Source organism: Onychostoma macrolepis, chromosome 15 (genome assembly GCF_012432095.1).
Source record: "Onychostoma macrolepis isolate SWU-2019 chromosome 15, ASM1243209v1, whole genome shotgun sequence".
NCBI lineage: Eukaryota > Metazoa > Chordata > Actinopteri > Cypriniformes > Cyprinidae > Onychostoma > Onychostoma macrolepis.
The window spans coordinates 9309356-9333045 of record NC_081169.1 but is presented as its reverse complement, the minus strand read 5'-3'; positions in this window follow the sequence as shown (position 1 = coordinate 9333045).

Genomic DNA, 23690 nt, shown 5'->3' with positions numbered 1-23690 from the left:
GAAAACATGAAAAATTAAGTTCAACCAATATTTTTTTCAGTTGACTTAAATCAACATTTTAAATGCTCATTAATTGATACAGTACGTTGGCTCAATTTACTGCAAGTTATTTCAACAACTACATATAAGTTGAGTGAACTTAACACCTAATGTTTGCTAAACTTAACTAAGTCAATGCAACAAGATGACTTGACTAAGTCAAGTTGTGTTGAATCATTTTTTTTTTTTTACAGTAGACAAGGTTGGAAGTGGGAACATCCGAGTTGAATTCATTGATACACTAAAAAATGCTGGGTTAAATACAACCCAGTGCTGGGTAAATATTGGACAGAACACATGCTGGGTTGTTTTCAACCAACGGTTGGGTTAAATGTTTAATTATGCCAGAAACAACAACAAAACAAAACAAAAAAACAAACATAAAATGCTACCCTTCTTTTTGAAAACAGCAAACGAAAAGCAAAAGTTAAGATCTCATTTTATTAAAGCTGCAGTCCGTAACTTTTTTGGGGCTAAAAAATGATCCAAAATCAATATTTGAGCAAGTACATAACCAACCAGTGTTCAAAATTATCGCCTTATTTTAGCCCAATTCAAATGGTTATTTTATAATAATGCTTTCTAATTTGAGTGGTACTGGTAGGAATTTGCGGGAAATTCGAGCATAGCACTGCGTCATTACATCACATCTGTAAACATAAAGAAGCTGTCCCGGCTAGCTATATCGCATGTGAGGATCCTGCAGGTGACAGATCATTTAAAGCCTTTTCTCACAGCAGCTGGAATAATTACATTTATCATTTTGATAGCGGATTGTAATTCAGAAAGGATTATGTGTTTATGAAATACATGAAATACATTAAATTCAACTATATTCCAGTTTCAAATGTGCATCTGATTACAGATAGCCTATGTGGGATTACACAAGTTTTTGTATTTTAATCTTATTTGGGTCATACAGGTGCATCTCAATGAATTAGAATGTCGTGGACAAGTATTCAACTCAAATTGTAGAACTCGTGTATTAAATAAATTCAATGCACACAGACTGAAGTAGTTTAAGTCTTTAGTTCTTTTAATTGTAATGATTTTGGCTCACATTTAACAAAAACCCACCAATTCACTCTCAATAATCAGAATTGTTGGCCTTCTGGAAAGTATGTTCATTTACTGTACATGTACTCAATACTTGGTAGGGGCTCCTTTTGCTTTAATTACTGCCTCAATTCGGCGTGGCATGGAGGTGATCAGTTTGTGGCACTGCTGAAGTGGTATGGAAGCCCAGGTCTGGGGAGTTTGCTGGCCAGTCAAGCACACCGACACCATGGTCATTTAACCAGCTTTTGGTGCTTTTGGCAGTGTGGGCAGGTGCCAAATCCTGCTGGAAAATGAAATCAGCATCTTTAAAAAGCTGGTCAGCAGAAGGAAGCATGAAGTGCTCCAAAATTTCTTGGTAAATGGGTGCAGTGACTTTGGTTTTAAAAAACACAATGGACCAACACCAGCAGATGACATTGCACCCCAAATCATCACAGACTGTGGAAACTTAACACTGTACTTCAAGCAACTTGGGCTATGAGCTTCTCCACCCTTCCTCCAGACTCTAGGACCTTGGTTTCCAAATGAAATACAAAACTTGCTGTCATCTGAAAAGAGGACTTTTGACCACTGGGCAACAGTCCAGTTCTTCTCCTTAGCCCAGGTAAGACGCCTCTGACGTTGTCTGTGGTTCAGGAGTGGCTTAACAAGAGGAATACGACAACTGTAGCCAAATTCCTTGACACGTCTGTGTGTGGTGGCTCTTGATGCCTTGACCCCAGCCTCACAATTCCTTGTGAAGTTCACCCAAATTCTTGAATTGATTTTGCTTGACAATCCTCATAAGGTTTTCTCGGTTGGTTGTGCATCTAGCCACAGCTATATCACCCTGCAGCCCAAGACCGGTTGCCCATAGAAGCTAAGCAGGGCTGAGCCTGGTCAGTACCTGGATGGGAGACCTCCTGGGAAAACTAGGTTGCTGTTGGAAGAGGTGTTAGTGAGGCCAGCAGGGGGTGCTCACCCTGCAGTCTGTGTGGGTCCTAACGCCCCAGTATAGTGACGGGGACACTATACTGTAAAAAAGCACCGTCTTTCGGATGAGATGTTAAACCGAGGTCCTGACTCTCTGTGGTCATTAAAAATCCCGTGACACTCATCGTAAAGAGTAGGGGTGTAACCCCGGTGTCCTGGCCAAATTCCCTCCTCTGGCCCTTGTCTATCATGGCTTCCCAATAATCCCCATCCACTTGATTGGCTCTATGACACTCTCTCCTCTCCACCTGTAGCTGGTGTGTGGTGAGCGCACTGGCGCCGTTGTCCTGTGGCTGCCGTCGCATCATCCAAGTGGATGCTGCACACTGGTGGTGGTTGAGAAGAGACCCCCCACATGATTGTAAAGCGCTTTGGGTGTATTGCAATACACATTAAAGCGCTATATAAAATGCCTCATTCATTCATCTTTTTCTTCCACACTTTTTGCTTCCACTCAACTTTCTGTTAACATGCTTGGATACAGCACTCTGTGAACAGCCAGCTTCTTTGGCAATGAATGTTTGTGGCTTACCCTCCTTGTGAAGGGTGTCAATGATTGTCTTCTGGACAACTGTCAGATCAGCAGTCTTCCCCATGATTGTGTAGCCTAGTGAACCAAACTGAGAGACCATTTTGAAGACTCAGGAAACCTTTGCATGTGTTTTGAGTTGATTAGCTGATTGGCATGTCACCATATTCTAATTTGTTGATCCAAAATCATCACAATTAAAAGAACCAAAGACTTAAACTACTTCAGTCTGTGTGCGTTTAATTTATTTAATACACAAATTTCACAATTTGAGTTGAATTACTGAAATAAATAAAATAAAAACTTTTCCACGACATTCTAATTTATTGAGAAGCACCTGTATATTCCAAGACGTTGGCTAGAATCTGTGATTCCTAAGTACAGTATCCACACCGTTGCGGTGACTGACAGACACGCATACTGCTCAAAACATTAGATTAATCTGTGCTAGAGCTGTGCCGATGCACAACCCACGTAAGAAAGATAATTCCACAAAAAAAAAAACTGCAATGGCAGGTTTTCAAAAAGAGATGGCAACAAAGAGGCAAAACTTACAGACTGCAGCTTTAAGTTAACGTGTAATGTTTTTAAGATTTTACCCAAGGTAGCTCCACGCTATGCTGTTTGGAAGCAGTGATGTCTTTCTTTCTTTCTTTCTTTCTTTCTTTCTTTATAAAGCACTTTCACACAACTACCAGTTGATCCAAAGTGATGTACAATACAGATAAAACAAAACAGATAAGAGACAACAGAACATCAAAACACAGCATAACAATACAATTGACATGGCTAGACAAAAGCTATTGACAGAAGATGTTTTTTCAGCCAGCATTTAAATACAGGCAAAGAGGGCGCAGCTCTGATAGAAGCTGGTAATTTGTTCCATAGACTAGGACCAGCAACAGCGAAAGCTCGATCACCTCTGCAATGGAACCTAGATCTAGGAACATGTCAAATGACGCATCTCAAAGTCGGGGTTGATGGATCTGCCCTGAGTTCACTGGTCGGATGTCTGACTTCAAGCGGTGTTCTAGATGTTATTTCCAAGTAGGAGATGGTAAAAATCAGAATCTCGAGTTGTCTGGAATGCAGCATAACCACTGTTACACTTTCATATGGACAGTGTATTCGAGACGCCACTGTTAGCTGCTGTGTGAGCGGGATAGTTCATGATTTACAATTGTAAGTAAATGCTGTTGTCAATCGCAAAAACTGACAGTGTGAACGTAGCCTAAATACATTTTCTTTTTTGGTTGGTACGAAAAGAACACTGAACTACAAGTGTAAACGCACCCTAAACTCTATTTGAACATGCAGACAATATTTCTGTATGAAAAAGCTAAACGAAAACAACCTTGTTTAAGCATCTCATCAGGGTTTCTTCACAGGAACTCTCTCGTGAAGACAATAGTCATTACGGTGTTTGCAGACATGGCTAGATTTTCAAGTACACTTTATGACACTTGTAGCAGCGTATTGTAACCTCTCGGAGAGGTGAATAGAAAACCCTGAAGTGCTCAGAATAAACTCACAGTGCCGCCCCTGCTTGTTCTCTCTAGTCACATCTGTGCTGACAAGCCAATTAATGATACTGGCATTATTGCTTTTGAAGATAAGGTGAAGGCAGGTCATTACCCAGTTCTGAACATCAATGCTGTCTATGTCTCTTTCGCTTTCTTTTTCTCTCCCACTGTTTTGGCCCTTCGCGCAGACATGTTTTTTAGAATATTAGCACAGATGGTGAAGAGCCAGTGTTCTCCCTCTGGACTTCCACACTTTATAATCGACATGACAAGATGCAGGTCTGTTAGCTGGGAAGATGCATTTGAGTCAGTAGGTGTGCTGCGCAGTGCTTCGTGGTGGGGTTTGTAATTATTGCCGACAAGAGCAAACACGTAAAATGAAATCAATTTCAAAGATTTAATTTCGGCCTGATTAAAAGATACCGGATGGTGTTGATGCCGTATTATCTGAACAGGTCCAGAATGCACTGAATCTATTAGATGATTACATCTGCTGATGAGGAGCACATTCATTTCAAATCAGCTAACTCCAAAACAAACAAGCTCCACTAATGCTTTGCAAGAATAAAAGATAAAAACAGAACAAAGATTCATGTGTAGTCACCATTTTTTTTTTTTTTTCACAGATTCTATACATTTACTTTTTTTTTTTTTTTTTGAATTTAAAAAATCATTATGAATTTAATAAATCTCATTTTAATGAATTCACATTAAAAATGACATTTTTAAAATACATACAATGACATACAATGACTCTTGAAGACACTGAAGACATGTTCATTTATAAAATAAAAAATTTGAAGGTGATACAACTGTCCATTCCTAACCTCTTTAAAAAACAAGTAAATATATGAATACATAAAATATTAGTAAAATTATTAAATAAAATTATTGCAAAATATAATAAAAGGTTTTGCATAATCTTTGATTATTTCTTAGAAAAAAAGGGAAGAACTGTAAAATAACTGATAAAGAAGACTAACAGTAAACAGTAAACAAAGGTCAAATGTCTCTTGAAATATCAGAACATTTGTCCTTTTTTACTTGTTGGATGCACCACATTGCATTTTTAGATTCAGTTAATTTAAAGGTTTGTTGGAAATACATTTTCAACAGAACATTTCACATGATTTTAAAATGATTTTTCATTTTCTGGACATTGAATGTGCAAAGGTGAAGTTTTTAAAATTCTAAATGTGCAAAGGTGAAGTCTTTAAAATTATATGACATTTTATTTGCAAAAAAAAGAAAGAAAAAAGACTGTTTTCAAACAGGTTTCCCCAAAAGTCCCCCTATCTGCCAACAAGGCTTAAAGCTATTAACCAGAAAGTTGCTGGTTCATTCCCAGCAAAGAGCAAGCCATGACTTATCACCAAAGTGCCCTTGAGCAAGACACATAACTCCAGGTTGATCTGCGGGGATTGTTCCTGTAATAAGTTCATGGAACAGCTCTATGCTGCCATTGCATGAACATCATAGAAACATACTCCAACCTTATAATGGAAGTAATTTGTTAAATGCCACCTTCAATTTCCAATACTGTATGTTTAGATATTTCCTGTAGTGGTAAGTCTACCAGAAAAAGAAGCAAAAGATCTTTTAAACGTCTGGTCCTATAAAAGGCTTGAGGAGAACAAAGCCATCAAATATGACCTTCTGACATTTTATCTGCTGGTATCAATCACCCAGCTGACACAAAGAAAACACCTAGGTTTTGACAACAGACATGGATCACTGGCTTTTGGGGCATTTACTGAATGTCATGGCTTAGCATGTGTTATGCTAGGCAAAAGGTCCTGAGCTCAACAACAAAACCTTTCAATAGAGCTGTTAACATCAGTTTCTCTTATATCAGCCCACAACAGATATAAGTCATTTTGAAATGGCATTTAAAACCCATTTTATATCCGTAATGCTGGCATCCCACTAACTGGATTTGCAGTCATAAGCTTCATATACTGTACATATCAGAGGCAGCCACATTTAAACATATTTATTATGGCATTTATTTATTATGGCATTATTAACCATAATGCTTGTGTTTTTAAAGGAACTGTTCACACCAAAATGAAAATTGCTATAATTTACTTGCCCTCATGCCAGTCTGAACACTTTTCTTTCTTCTGTGATACACAAAGGAAGATATTTTGAAGAATGTTTCATTTTTCACACAGTGAAAGCCAATGGGGTCCAAAGTTTCAAGCTTCAGAAGACTAAGTGTGTGTTTTGAGCAAGATTTTGACTTTGTGTTGACTTTAATAAATGAAAACAGATGGGGTGAATTAGAATAAAAATCCATTTCTTTTCTCAAATCATCATTCTGAAACCAGTAAGTCATATTTTTGCCTAATTTAATACACATGCTAACACCATCAAGGGTTTGGGTTTAGCTTTGCAAAGGTGTTTTGAATCACAAATTTCCCCTAATAACTCATTTGTGTTTGAGGGTGAAAATTAATGGGATTTCAGGGGGAATGGCGCATCAGTCCTCCCTCTGACCTTGTGTTACCTCTGCAAGAGAATATTTAAAATAACTCTCTAGCAGAGAGTACTTCTGTCACGTGGGAGACTTTAAAACATGCTCATTCACCTTTTTGACCTTGGACAAATGAGAGAGTCGAAAATGGACCGAAAATCACTGGGTTCAAACCCATTTTTGGATCTGGACTAAAGTATATATCAGAAAGGGTGGAGGGTGGTCTATGTAATGATTAATGAGAGGTGGTGAAGTTATCCTTACTGATAATTAAGTTACGGATGCTTTAATTAGGAAATTGTCACAGTTCACTCAGGCGATTGACCAAGTTACTTGCAGAGACTGTCTGAATAACAGAGTTGAGGAAGCTACTTTGAAATTAAAGTTTACAAGTAAGATACAAGATAATTAAACTAAAGACAAGCAAGCCTTTGAAAAAACAGCTACACTAAAAGCTTCTAGAAAATAAGCCAAACTGAAGCTTAAGGCAATTTTCTACAAATGTAATATCAGATTATATATTTTAGGAGTATTTATCCACTACAACAACAATAGAGTGCTGCAGTGATGACATATTTTTACATCCGAGACGGACGTTATCATCACCCTGGTATCTTTTGACAAAAATCTAATATGATTTCTTCATTGGCTTTTGGATTATTGTAGAAAATAAGCACTGTGACCAACAAAAGTTTAACAAGTTTTACACATTTTGTTCATCATGATAATCTTCTCAAACTTTTATGAATTTTGAAGCCTGAATACAATCGCAAAAAGCTAAACATAGGCTATAAATAAACTTTACAATTGTCACTATACGTCACCACCAATACAACTTATTCAGTCTTTATAAAAACATAAATAAATTTACCTGAAAGTTTGAGTTTTAAAAGTTTACTGAACTCAAAAAAAATTAGACTGGTGAGTAGATGAGTTTTCCTGTTCAACATGATAACACTGTAACCCCATTTAGCCCCTTGTTAGAAACCTCCTTTTCCAAGACAAGTAAAGGCTTTAAAAAAATTGTGAGTGGGGTATTACTGATGTAATTTATGTTGTAGAATAAATGAAAATATCTTGAGCTTGTGTTAACCACAGACCTTATTTCAGGCATTTATACAAAAACCCATTTTAAAAACACACTGACTTAATGATGATGGAACACAAAGTGCTAAAATGAACTCATTCATAAAACTAATTTCCGGTTTTGGCCTACAAAAAAGTCTAATTGCTGCAGCACTCTAAAGATCTCTATTAGGGTGACAGCATTAAAATTAAACAGATAAATGTACCAAAAAGTAGACGTAAAATGCTGTGCAAGGACTGAATTAACTTTTTTCAAGTCTACATTGCTGTTTGTTGGAAAAACCAGCAGGATTTGCAAACAAATTAAGCGCAAAACCTTCCATGAGTTGACCAACAGAAAACTACTTGGTTCGAAAGTCACTTCTGTGTGATTGACAATTGACCATTGTTGTTGATTAAAAACAACGTCAGACAACTGACCATTTTTTCCCTCAAAATTTCCCAAATTTTGCTAATGTCATGCACATTTATTGTTTGTCGCGCTTGGATCTATCAATGCTATTACTGATCTGTTAAAGGGGTCATGAACTGCCTTTGTTTGTTTATTTTATACTGTTCTCTGAGGTCCATTTATAATGTTATTTAGATTTGGTAACACTTTAGAATAGGGAACACTTATTCATTATTAACTACGACTTTTCCCTCAATAAATGACTAATTTGCTGCTTATTAATAGTTAGTAATGTAGTTGTTAAGTTTAGGTATTGGGTAGGATTAGGGATGTACTGTAGAATAAGGTAATGTAGAATAAGGCATTAATATGTGCTTAATTACTACTAATAAATGGCAAATAGTCTAGTAATATGCATGCTAATAAGCAACTAGTTAAGATACCCTAAAATAAAGTGTTACTCTAGATTTTTATTTTAAAAAAACAAAATAATTTAGAAGTAATGAGCTATTTTCTGTCCTGTTTTTGACCGCCCTCATCAGAATACTCTGTTTGAGTAGTTGTGGTGGATTGTAGACTCAGAAGCAAACGCCCACTGCTATGATTGGCTAATAGCTGCGTATGTTTGACAGCGACATTCCTCATAGATGCACTGTAAAAAACAATTGTTCCAAAAAGTTGTTTCAACTTAAAATCATTTTTTACCCCACTGACTTAAATTTTTTAGTTTAATCAACTTGAAATTTTAAGTTACTCAATGTTAATTTAAGGGACAACTGGAATATTTTAGTTAAATAAACTAAAAATTTTAAGTCAGCAGGGTAACAAATTATTTTAAGTTGAAACAACTATGTTTTATTTTATTTTTTACAGTGTGGATGCTGCTGTGATTTAGGTCAAAACGCATAAATACCTCTATACATATCAAGCTATCTGTAAGAAGAGACAAAGCAATAGTGACCACAAAATGAAAACACTCACACTTGTGTTGCGACAGTAATATAGGTGGCACAGCATTGTCTTTTAGTTTCAATCTTTTTGAAAATCCAGCTTCGAATTGTGCCTTGTCTGTAAATGAATCCATGGTAAAATAAAGTTCTTACTGACGTGGTCCGGATCTTCATTAAAAATAAAGTTCACCCACTCTTTCCTAACACTGGGATCAGAAGAAAGGCGACGAGTCTTGTCTTCAGATTCATCTTTATTGTTTGGTTTCTGCTGCATGTTCGACTCTCTCGTAAACACTACATGCATTCCAAAAACTTTCGTTTTGTCAGACTGGCTTCAATATAAGCTGTTTTTGGACTAACAAACTAAATTTTGAGTTCTGAAACTTACAGGAAGTTTTTATAGTACAATGACGTCTTATATGTCAAAAGATCAAGGATATTTTGGTTTCTCAGTTCATGACCCCTTTAAGTTAATCAAGAACTTTTCTTGACAGGTGACTGCATTATTCCGTTGACCAATGAAATCACATGTGGCACGGAGTCTGCTTAAGTGGTTTGGGGGGTGGGGGGATAGCTTGTTCTTGGAAAGAAAGAAATTCTGTCATCATTTAAAGACAAAAGAGGATATTTTGAAGAATGTTGAGTAAATGACGATCCCTTAAACAATTTTATGCTACTAAAACATACAGTAGCATAATTAATTGCTAACTATATTACTTTCTCCCTGATACTGCACAGTCATTACCACAGATGTAGCTAAATAGCTACATAACTAGTTACATGTAATGGTGTTACGTAATTTAATTACAAAATAAATGTAACTGTAATCCGTTACACTTATACTGAGAAAAATGTGAAATAAAATTAGAGTTACTTAAAGAAAATGTTAATAATTTCAAAAGGTGTTACATCTGATTTTTTTCCCGTAAAAAGCTAGGATATGTTCATGAATAAAATATTCATTGGTTGCTTTGCCTGTTTTTGATGTGGATGATGCCTCCTGCCATTTAAAGGCCATTTAGTAAAGCAATGCTATTCTCTTGCTTTTGATTGGTACTCTTGTTTGAATTTGCAGCGCACCACATCTGCCAATTACATCAATACACATTACCGCTGAAACCGTTGAAAATTCATTAGCAATTTAGAAAAGTAATCAAGTTACAATTAATTAGTTAATTAGTTACACTAATTATTACATTTTAAATAGGGTAACTTGTAATCTGTAACCTACTGCATTTCCAACGTAACCTTCCAAACATTGCTTCTAGCTACATGTAACATGCAGTTAGAAGCAGCACACAGATTTGCATTCAGAAGACTTGGGAAAAGTGCAGCCAATTTAAATTGGCAGTCTACAATAATCTTGCAAACTATTTTTTAAAAGATTTAAAGGGGAGTGTTGCACATATTTCTGTTGACAGTGACCCACCAGTTTCCACATCTGTCTGACAAACAGCAATTGGAGGGAGATGCGAAAACATGTCAGAACATCAGACCTATTGGGTCTAAAAACAGTGCTGTGTCCAAGCCCTCTACATTTGTCCAGCTGCAGTCAATGCTGGACAGCAGATGTAAGGGAGCTGGCGGCAGGCCACCGCTCTGGTGGGGGACGGCTCTTGAGAGTAGGCAGTTTTGTTGTGTCCGAACAGGACATGTCGAGACGTTCGCCTTACAGCAAAGGTGTTAGCGCCTCAGGGGTGAGAACCAGCTTTACAGGAGAGCCAAAACAAAAATTGTACCATAGTTTGATCTGACTTTGTGTACTGATTTCAACTGTTTATAATAAAAATTTGTACACTCATGGATGACAGTACTTTTGCTAGTAGAAAGAGCTCAGTAAGACTTTCATTTAATATAGATATCTCCATTTCACCAAAAATGTCACTCACGCCCTTCTGGTTCTCACCCCTCGAGCTATTCTGCCAGCACACCATGCCAAGGTGTGAGGGGAAAAAAACCCTGCGAGAATGCCATTCACTGTGAAACAGACATGAAGTTAGTTCAAAAAGTTAATATTTGGTTACATTTGTGTATCCCGCTAAAACTTCTACTGCACTAATTACACCTACATTTTATGAACAAACTCTCTGCCATGTTGTTGCACATTGCTATGCAGTTGCTAGCCTGTTGCTAAGTGCTTACTAGGATATTTTCGGTTGTTTTTAGGTGCACAACTATTCATATAATAAAACTGAAATCATGGCATGGCTTAGTGCAATTATCAAATCGCAAAGGCTATGATTTAATTAAATAAATATGTGACCCTGGACCACAAAACCAGTCTTAAGTGTCAATTTTTCGAAATTGAGATTTATACATCATCTGAAAGCTAAATAAGGTTTCCATTGATGTATGGTTTGTTAGGATAGGACAATATTTGACTGAGATACAACTATTTGAAAATCTGGAAAGTTTTTATACATTTACAGTAAGAAATTTACAAAATATCTTCATGGAACATGATCTTTACTTAATATCCTAATGATTTTTGGCATAAAAGAAACATTTATCATTTTGACCCATACAATGTATTTTTGGCTATTGCTACAAATATACCCCAGCGACTTAAGACTGGTTTTGTGGTCCAGGGTCACATTGTTACGGGTGCTATGCCAATAAAGCGCACGAGGAAGGAGTATTCCAAATAATAGTCTTTTTAATTATAATCCACAAAAGAAACAGAGTAAATTCCAGAAGCACGATGAAGCACAACACATAATACAAACGTAGAACTGGCAACTGAACTGGGGAGAACTCAGGACTTAAGAACACAGGTATTTGATAATTAATGAAACAGCAGGTGATAATGATGAACTTAACAAGACTAGGTCAGAACAGAAAGTCAAAACACAGACATGTGACACACATATAAGCGTTGTGTGTTGAGTGAAGCATGGCACTGTGTTCTTTTAGAAGTGAGCAGCTCATAATCTGATGTTTTCAGTATCTCAAAAAAAAATAAAAATAAAGATATTAGCAATTTCAGTGGTACTGCAAAATGAAATAAGAAGAAGAAAAATAAATATTTTATATATTTTTTTTATAAAATATCTTTTTTTTTAACAATTAAATATTACAATATAAATATTTCTTATTTTGTTAATAATAATAATAATAATTATTATTGTTTGTTGTTTGTTTGTATGTCTAAATTGTGCATCCTTATAAATAATCATAAAACAAACCTGGAGCTGTTTTGAATGAATGAATGAATGCATGCATGAATTTTAAAGTGCAATTAAATCACTTTTTTTTTTCAAATTCAGGAAAATCGCAATTATTAATCCTTATTTTCTAAACACTGCAGAGTTGAGGAATGTTACTTTTAAAAGTGATGTTTTACAGTATTTTTACACAAGTTCTAATTGAATTAATGAATGTGGTAACAGTAACATTGGTACTTTTTATGCAAAGTAACACATTGTTAATATTGCAGTTTTTTTTTCTCACTATCATCTGACTGACACTGTCTTTCTTTCAGTCTTTTTCTTTCTTGTTTGTAGGCTTTTTATTTTTTATCTATATTTTGCTGTGGAAGTGTTCTCTGTGACTAGCTTTCATGCAATGTGTTTCCTGTCACTAGTTTTCATCCAATAAAACATACTCTACGCCAATACACCAATGAAATGTTTCCCATTTCTCAAGTTTTTAATGCTGTTTAACTTCTTACACAAAAATCACCATTATGGGAATTTCTGACAAAACCACTAAATAGTCTTTTATTGTTATTATTGAGTTTCTTTGTTTTTTTTTCAGTTTTGTGCACAACTAATAAAACAAGGAACAGATTGTCACAATAACGGCCAACAGTAAAGTTTATGAAGGCTGCTCCTGCGAGCTCAACATCCAAATTCTGTGCTTTTGTTCACTCCAAATAACTGGATTCCACTGAAACAGTTGTTTACCAGCTGCATTTTGACGTTTTAAAACTAAATCTTCAGTTGGCCCAAAAGAAAACTGTGTTGCATTCTGTACATCACTGATAAGAACAACACACACACTCTTTGGAAGTGCAATATCCATTATACTCACACATACAACGACTCCTGCAACTGTTGTGCACCTTTAATTTACCTCTTTCTCTCAGCAAGGAAAAAGTAGAGGTTTCCAATTATATTTATAAATAAATAAATAAATAGAAAACAAATAGACTGATTAGTATTTGTTATAATTATCAGCATGTAATAGTGTTCTGAAAAATTCAAATTTAATCGCATGATGTATTTTACCTATAAACTAAGTATGGACAGGAGTAGAAGTTATGGTTGCTTTAGCGATCACCGCTTATAATTAAAATGCTGACTGAATGAACAACGTTATACTGGCTGCGGTTCAGCTCAGCCTTCATCTTGGCTCTTTTGTGAACTCAAACGAAGCTTTTAAGATGGGAAACCTGGAACAAACAACGCTTGACTTTGAGAATAACAGCCAGTGCTGAGAGCTGATTCAGCTGTTTGCGTAGATCAAGCCCAAGGTGATTTTGAAAAAGTAGCTTCAAAAGAAGACCTGCAGTAGGCACCGGAGATGCTCGCATACATACTAATATGCGTAAGTAAACATCCTCTACCAGCAACAGAAACAGCACTTTCGGAGAGATATGGTGAAATTATCATGCAGACTTACAAAATTCTTTAGTCTATACAACTCCTGATGCAATTTGCACCATTTAAAGATTAATATTCCACAAAATTACCCTCCGCCTTTGGAGCATCATTAGGCTGAATGAATGTTTCTGTGTCATCATTATTTATTCAAATGATTTTACTTCACTTTGATGAGAGCAAAACTCATAACTGTATGTACCTCACACCACCATGTTTCCCTGATAAAAATTTTACATATCTATAAATAATACATTTAATCCTGAATAATGCAAGACTCAAAAAGTGTATATCTACTTCCAAAAAAAGCTGAAATTTTATAAAGTACATTTGTTCCAAAACATTAAAATCAGATTTGCGCTTGATGTTTCAAAGCCGAGCTAAAACACTGAGGGTGTCTAACAAATCTGATGTATTTTCCAGGGATAGTTCGCCTAAATATGAAAATTATGTCATCATTTACGTATTCCCATGTTATTCCAGGGGCTTTTTGTTGAATCTTCTTGAGAACAGAAAATGAGACGTTTAGTAGAACGTTAATGCTGCTCTTTCGAAACTTGGTCACCATTTGCTTTCATTGTATGGAATAGAGCAGCATGGATATTTTGCTAAATGTCTCATTTTATGTTGTCTTGGAAAAAAAAAAAAAAAAGTCAGTGACATTTGTTTGGAATACAGATATGGCAAATAAGCAGTTTGATATTACATGGAAATGGAAATTAAATCAACACTGATGGTGTCTTACAAATTAATTTTCAAGGGATAGTTCACCTAAATATGAAAATTATGTCTTCTTTACTTACTCCCATGTTGATCTAATTGCTTTCTTTCTTCTGTAGAATACAAAATGAGATGTTTAGCAAAATGTTAATGCTGCTCTTTTGAAACCTGGTCACCATTCACTTCCATTGTATGAAAAAGAGCAGCCTGAACATTCTGCTAAACATCTCATTTTGTGTTGTATGGAAAAAGATCAGTAATATTGGTTTGGAACAACATAAGGGTGAGTAAATGATGACAGAATTTTACATTTTGGTCCAGTTGTCATTTTAAATTGATATTTGACAAATATGTCAAATATTAAGGTAATGGGCTGTCTATTATTACATAGAATATTTAAATGGAAATTAAATCAACACTCATGGTGTTTTACAAATATGATGTATTTTCCCGGGATGTTTCAAATAAATATGATAGTTATGTCATCATTTACTCATCCCCATGCATCCGTTTCTTCTGTAGAACACAAAATTAAATGTTTAGCAGAATATCTAGGCTGCGCTAGAAAGTAAATGGTGACCAGGGACTCTCAAACTCCAAAAAAAGAAAAAAAAATCATAAAATTACTCCATATGACTTCTGTGGCATCAGTTTTCTGACACCATAGCTTTGTTTGAAAAAAAAAAAAAAAGTTATGTAAATGATGTTAGAAAACTTGGAGTACAGTGCAGAAGTCATACATACAGTTTACTAATTTGCTATTTTTGCTGCTTGAAATCTGGTTGCAATGGACATTCTGCTAAACTTTTTTTTTTTTTTTTTTTGTATGGAAAAAAATCAGTATTACTGATTTGAAACGACACGTGAGAGAGAGTAAATAATGACAGAATTAAAAGTTTTGGCTCATCTGTCCCTTTAAATACATATTTGATAGATATGGAGGCAACGAGCCGTCTATTATTATATGGAAAATTCAAATGGAAATTAAATCAACAATAACAGGCTTTCAAAGCCTGAGACCTTGAATAGCATCTCTTTGATGTAAACCGCATATTGTGATGTTGTTTGAGTCATTGGCACAATCACAAGAGCATGCCATTTCACGACAGAAAATGTTCAATACACTGAATAATGCAATGCCACAGCTCTCTTCAGCTTTGTTCTGGAAGCTTTATTTCAGTGTGGAGCCGCCTCAGTCAGTTCAGGGATGTGACTGTCATATACTAACAAAAGGAACACCTGGAGGTGATCCACAAGCAAACTCAGCCAGTCAAGAAAAGATCACCTGACTATTATGAGGAAAAAGATGACTTCTGCTCTGTTCTTCGCACAAAGCTCGCGTTTAAATACAGAGCATTAATCATATAGGGGTCAATGGCGTGATGCTCATTTTTGTCCTGTCTATTAATTTATTCAAAATTCATACAATGAAATGAATACACTTCTTTCATCATAAACATGTTTTAATTGCTGATTTAATTCCTTCATTTTAATTAAAAGAATGAAATTTTAAGAAAATATTGTTTTGATATTTTAAAATTTTTTTGCTTAAAAAACACCTTTTTTTTTTTTTTGTCGTGGTGAAATCAACGCGCAGAACAAAAACATAAAATATTTAAAATATCACATAGTTTGACTTTTTATGATGGCAGTCCAGGCTGTAAAATGTCATGTGATGTGACTTTCAAAAAATGTAATGATATTCATGAATTAATAATTAATTGCTGTTGTTGTTTTAAATACCTTTTACCTTACAAAATAAATGTAAAAAACATTTCTGAAAATAATGATTTAGATGTGTACAGTAAAATGTATTCAAGTTGTAAGAAAATAATGTTATTGCTTTTCACATGATGGTTACCCAAGGGCCAGATTTACTAACAGCTTGCGCCAGCACAAACCGTTTTTTTGGCGTTAAGATAGTACTATCAGGTTTTACAAAAGATGCACAGTAAAGAATTACCGCTGAAAAGGCGTGGACACAGTTATTTTTGCACCTGGCCTTATTGAATATGCATTTATAGGAGTTTAACCTTTCAGGCGCAAAATTTATGGCAGGAGAGTATTAAAATGAATCACGCAGCACGATTTACTAACGCTCGTGAAATTACTGGTATTTGAGTCAATATTTAACGCCCGAAAATACATATCTTAAACTATTTTGTGCCTGTGTCGTAAGTAAATCACCCACACCTGATGAGCATCGGCTCTGCTTATTTAGGTCCACGCTAATTTGTGCTGCGTTTGATATATTGCTTTGGTCGATATGTAAATGAGATGTTGCGACTGTGTTCTTTAATTTGCGCGTTGTCAGTAAATCAGAAATTTCCATGCCCATCGGCGCTGTTTTAGAATTGCTCTCTCGCGCTAATTTGCCCTGTTTATTAAATCTGGCCCCAAGAGTCATTCATCTGCATCTATTTTTGAAATGGCATTTAAAGATGTTCAAAAACATATGAAACCAGCATAATGGAATATGTGTTTAAACTAGATTTCATTTTTAAATTTTTTTTTATCATGCATTCTTATGTTATTGACCCTTGGACTACTTGTATGATAAGTTCATGATATTAAAGCTCATAAAGCTCCTGTCTCCTTTTCAAAATCATTTTTGTTAACTGAGGTAAAGTTGAAATCAAATATAACAAATGTTGGTTGAAAACGTAAAACGTTGCTTTGGCAGCTAACAAATAAATAGGTTTTTAAGTTAAAGTTACTAAAACTTAAAAGTTAAAGATTTAAAATTAATTTAAAAAAGCACATACAGTACTAAAACTTAAACCTAAAATTAAAATGAAACCTCGAAAAATTAAAAAATAAAATACATTGACATTTTTAATAAATACTACAATAGTATAAAAATAATACTAAAATAATACTGGATTCTAAAAGCGATACTTGCCCTCTAATTACAGTCATGTATTAATAAACTCCTTAAAGCTATACTGTACGTTAGACACTGACCTTTATGAAATCAGGTGAACACACAATAGCAGTAGTGTATTTGAGACACTTAGCAGGACGTCCTCTAATCGTGCCTCTCTGAGTGAAAGCCAAAAAGAGGGATTACCTCTGATGTTACAACGGTTGTATCCTCTCAGCTGCAGTCTGTGAGAGAACGGAGGATCAAGGAAGCAGGATCTGGCAACCACTAAAGATTGGCAGCATGGAACAGATGGTCCGGAGGAGAGGAACGATGTGGACATGCAAGGAAGAAGTGCAGCCCTGAACACAGATAAGAGACGAGGCTACTGATGAGACCACTGCTGTATAATCAGCTATGGAGCGATCCACCTTCAGCACATACTCAAAGACAATATACTCTTAAAGCTCCCAGAATGGCTTTTACAGCTAAACGAGAACGTTTTTTTTTTTTTTTCTAACATCATTTACTGTCTTTTTTTCTGAACAACACAAAAGGAGAAATTTTGAAAGATGTAATAGCCGCTCTTTTCCATGCAATTACAATGGGAACTGGAATTGTCAAGCTTGAAAAGGCAAAATAAAATCATAATAAAGTGCTGCATACAACTTATAAAGTGTAATATTACATGTATTGTACACAATAATTTGGCTTTTACAGGCAAACTAGAAAAAATGATCATTTACCCTTGTCATTGCAATCCATATGGCTTTCTTTCAACACAAAAGCAACAATTTTGACAACCCAGGCTCAGTGGAAATACGTGCTTCTAAATACATTTCTGCAGCACCGTTATTACGTACCTTACTACACGTTTTGAGGCAGTTTCAAAGTGAAACATACAGTGAATGGCACTAAAACGCGGGTTCAATATGTGACCCTGGCACATTTTTGTTATGTTGATAGGCAGGTATTGCTTTGTTTTTATTACATTGCTTCAGGTACGTATTGCGGTGGTTCAGAATTCAAATATCCGGAGAGTGTCGCTAGAAGTTAATGCTCTATATCGTATCGCTGGATACATATGTGACACTAACCTTCTGTTTTGTTCCTTGTTTGTATTTGCTTGCCCCTTGTATTTTCTGTTTCTTTTTCCTCTTTCTTGTTTTGTTTTGTTTTTGATTCTTAGGTTTCATCAATTGGCTGACTCAGTCCACCGGTCGAACGAATTAGGCTGGACCTACTCGTTATAAAAGGGGCCGGGCCTCCTTGGTTGTCATCAGTCGTCCTGTGTTCCAGCCAGTGGGCGGCTGTCCAATTTTTTTGTCAACCACGTTCATTCTGTTGTTCAATTGAGTTATGATTTTTTGACTTTTTAGTTTTCGTTTAGAAGCAGTAAAACAGATTAAGAACACCTGTAGGCTTACTGCACAATTAGTAGGCTACTTTAATTATTAGCTTAATATGCTGTGTAATCCAGATTGTCTAAATCAGACCAGTATGGCTTTTGTCACCTGCGACCTGTTAAAATAACCTTGGGAAAAGGAGATAGGTAAGCCTTAGTATTTAAGTTTAGCTTCCTTTTCTTGTTAGTTTCAGGTAAGGAGTGACAGCCACCTGTGAATTTGTATTATTAATGAGAGTAGTTTAGGTTGGGCATCGGATACACTTAAGCTTGTGGTTTTATTTCTACATTTTTTGTTTGGTATTTAGATTAGTTGGGTTGGGGTTTAGTAATTTGGGTTGTTTTGCTTTTTGATAATTTCTTTGTTTTGGTGTCACTCATTTTTCTCCTTTTTCTCATAATCTATTTAAAGAACTTATATTTCTTCAATGATTGTAATTAGTATATCTCCAAATAAATTGAACTTGTGATAACAATGCTTACTTGCCTCCCGGACTTCTTCTTCCATGGTTTGCTTCAGCATCAGTTGTGTCTCACTTAAATGTTACGAAACATCCCCAAAAATATCTAGTTCGTAACACCTTCAAAAGTATCTGTTTTCAAATCTCGCAGCATGTTAAAATTGTTTTGAATTCATAACATAATATTCCTCAAGTAATTGTGCAAAAATAAGGCTTTATTAATCAAAACTGTGGACCTGCAAATAATACATAGTGTGAAAATGAATAAAAGGTGTTGGAGTTTTACTGCCTCTAGTGTTAATTTCAACTGGAAACTGCAGCAATTTGTATGTACAGGTACCGTTTTTTTTTTTCAGTTTTGCAGAAATGTATTTAGAGGCATGTATTTCGAATGAGCCCATGTTGAATTTTGAATAATGTAATAGCCACTCTTCCATGCAGTTACAATGAGACTAGAACTGTCAAGCTTGAAGAAGCATAATAAAAGTAGTCCATACAATTTATACAACCCGAATTCCGGAAATGTTGGGACATTTTTTAAATTTGAATAAAATGAAAACTAAAAGCATTTCAAATCCCATGAGCCAATATTTTATTCACAATAGAACATAGATAACATAACAAATGTTTCAACTGAGAAATTTTACAATTGTATGCACAAAATGAGCTCATTTCAAATTTGATGCCTGCTCCAGGTCTCAAAATAGTTGGGACGGGGGCATGTTTACCATGGTGTAGCATCTTCTCTTCTTTTCAAAACAGTTTGAAGACGTCTGGGCATCGAGGTTATGAGTTTCTGGAGTTTTGGTGTTAGAATTTGGTCCCATTTTTGCCTGATATAGGTTTCCAGCTGCTGAAGAGTTCATGGTCATCTATTTTTCTACATTTTTCGTTTAATGATGCGCTAAATGTTCTCTATAGGTGAAAGATCTGGACTGCAGAGAGGCCAATTCAGCACCCGGACTCTTCTACTACGAAGCCATGCTGTTGTAATAGCTGCAGTATGTGGTTTTGCTTTGTCTTGCTGAAATACACAAGGCCTTCCCTGAAATAGATGTCGTCTGGAGGGGAGCATATGTTGCTCTAAAACCTTTATATACTGTACCTTTCAGGATTCCAAAACATGCAAGCTGCCCATACCGTATGCACTTATGCACCCCCATACCCTCAGAGATGCTGGCTTTTGAACTAAACGCTGATAACACGCTGGAAGTTCTCCCTCCTCTTTAGCCCGGAGAACACAGCATCCGTGATTTCCAACAAGTGTCTTCTGAGGGCCCGAAGACCACGGGCATCCAACAAACGTCTTCGGCCTTGTCCCTTACACACAGATATTTCTTCAGATTCTCTGAATCGTCTGATGATGTTAATGCACTGTAGATGATGAGATTTGCAAAACCTTTGCAATTTGATGTTGAGGAACATTGTTTTTAAAGTATTCCACAATCTTTTTACGCACTCTTTCACAGATTGGAGAGCCTCTGCCCATCTTTACTTCTGAGAGACTCTGCCTTTCTAAGACATCCCTTTTATAGCTAATCATGTTACAGACTTGATGTCAGTTAACGTGCTAGATGTTCTCCCAGCTGAATATTTTCAAAATGTCTTGGTTTTTCAGCCCTTTGTTGCCCCCTTGCCAACTTTTTTGAGACCTGTAGCAGGCATCAAATTTGAAATGAGCTCATTTTGTGGATGAAAGTGTAAAATTTCTCTGTTTAAACATTTGTTATCTTCTCTATGTTCTGTTGTGAATAAAATATTGGCTCATATGATTTGAAAGTCTTTTAGTTTTCATTTTATTCAAATTTAAAAAACGTCCCAACATTTCCGTAATTCGGGTTGTAAAGTAATATATTATCATGTCTTCTGTATTTGTATTATAGTTTGGCTTTTACAGCCAAAGGAGAACCTTTTTTGAGTTTTTTTTTTATCATCATTTACTCATCCATGTTGTTGCCCACCATGTAAATGTCTTCTGAACAACACAAAAGGAGGAATTCTGAAAAATGTACTAGCTGCTCTTTTCCATGCAGTTACAATAAACAAGGATTGGAGCTTTCAAGCTTGTAAAAGATGCAAAATCACCATAAAAGCATCATACAATTGGTGCTTATAAAGTGTTATATTCCATGTCTTCTGTATTTATACAATAATTTGGCTCTTACAGCCCAAGGAGAACCTTTTTTATTTTTTCTATGATCATTTACTCACCCTTTTTGTTGTTCCATATGACTTTTTTTCTGAACAACGGAAAAGGAAAAATTTTGAATAATGTACTAGCTGCTCTTTTCCATGCAATTGCAGTGAATGGGGACTGGAGCTTTCAAGTTTTAAACAGATGCAAAAAATATATGTTTCTCACCTGAAGGACAACTTGTTTTGCATGCCTTTGCAGGAAAACAAATGCATTTAAGGTGATGTTGTACCATATGGAATAGAACATGCTCTGCATTGAGTTGAACAGTAACAGAAAGTTTTCCAGCCTGTCAGGTTTTTTTCTGCATAATCATCAAGGTCAAGGTCAGAATGCTCTACATTATGACAGATTGTTCTTAGACTTCATAAGTAGCTTGGAATTTTTGTCATTGCGAATCCTCACAGGTATCTGCTGGAGACAGAGAGAGTCTTCGCTTATATTGACACTACAGAGGCTGGAATCAAGGTTTTTTGTTTACTTCACAGTCACAGCACAACAATGATAAGATGCACAAGAAGATAACATGAATCCAAACAATGCAATACTTCAAGACAAAGAATGACTTTTTGGTCATTCATGAGAAACGTTCATAATTAGCTGATTATTCGATTCCACGGTAATTAGATTTTTGCCAATCATCCTTTAAACTTCACATTCAGTACATTTTCTGGCTCTGAATTATTCAGGTTTTATTAACCATCATTTTAGTACTTAAATAAACAAAATTTTACTGCTAAATAATGATACATCATTTCGTCTGTCCACAACAGATGCTACAAGGCAACGAGATGCGACAAAATCAATCAAAAACCACAGCCAAGTGTGGGCACGGACTCTCGCGCAATGAAATTGTTAAGTCTAATTCATAAATAATAAGCCATTTTGACATGCTTAAAAATACAGTGCCAGACACAATCTTTGTCATGGAATACACTTGTTGCTTCACAGGTCTAACGTTCATGTATTCTTCAGTCTAATTTATTTTCAAGATCTGAGGTACATAATCCATTGTCGCTTTCAGGTTGCAAAGATCACGCAAAAGGATATTCAAACACATATTAGATCATTTTAACATTAAAGTGAATGGGCGCCGTCAGAATAAGAGTCCAGACAGCTGATAAAAACATCACAATAATCCAGAAATAATCCACACAACTCCAGTCCATCAATTAATATCTTGTGAAGTGAAAAGCAAGACTTTTGTGAGAAACAAAACCATCATCAACATGTTTTTAACATGTTTTAAATTATGAGTCCTCTATCCATAATATTGCTTTCAGTGAAAAAGCCATATTGACGGAATCAAGAGAGAAATATACACAGAGCAAGCACCATTTACAAGCAAAAACAGTTCTAAACAAATGTTGATTTATTTCGATGTTAGAGGACAACAGAGAATGGGCTTATGGATAATGGTTATAATTGTGAGAGAAATGTAGCATCATTGGTTTGACTTGCTTTAATATTTTATTTCTAATGCAAAGACATCCATACAAATGTACAACTACATTTTGGTGCTATAGTTCTCACTTTAATATGAAAACCCAATGCATCACAAGGTTTTGTCTGAGATATTCTTCCAAACAGTCTGGTGTTTTGTTATTTCTGTTATGTTTCACAGGGGTGTTGTCGAAGGTGATAGTGCGCGTGTGGCCTGTGTGACGTATAATGGTGGGAAGCGTTTTTTGGTGGCACTTTTCACTCACTCATGTGTGAGGGTTCCTCTGCAGAAAACAGTCCAGATGGTAATACGACTAATCACCAAACAAAACAGGTTGCATCATTTCCCAATTAATGCTGTCAGTTTAGCAACAGCAGTGTGTGGAGTGAATAACACCCCAGAATGTGTCCACAGGGCACTGAGACTGTGATTTGAAATGAAAAGACATTGAAATTAAATATTCCACAAATAAATGACTGAATAATAATAACAGGGCAAAGGAAAATGCATTACTGCTGCACACCTAATGAATATATATAGGGAAGAATAGGATGAGCTGAGACGCTTTTTGCTTAGGCTGTCCTTGAGGCAAAGAGAAATGAGATATCAGCTGAGGTAAAACTAATATGTCTAATTATATTTCAGGATACGTTCTGTCAACTGAAATTGTGTGCTGTCAAGTGTCTATATTATAAAGCCGTGGAAATATAAGGCCTATATATATATATATATATATTTAAATCCCCACTTTAGGAGTAAGCTGTGTCATGCCAAGTGGTGGTAATTGAATTATTAATAAGTATTATTAATTTGAATAAAAATGAATTAATTATTGATAAATATGATTTAAATTTCAAATTAATTATATGAGAAAAAAAGAAAGAAAAAAAGAAGCTTTTAATAAACAATACCAGCCTGAAAAGCATTTCATATTTGGAATATTTGAATCTACTGAAATAATTTTTAAACATTTTGTA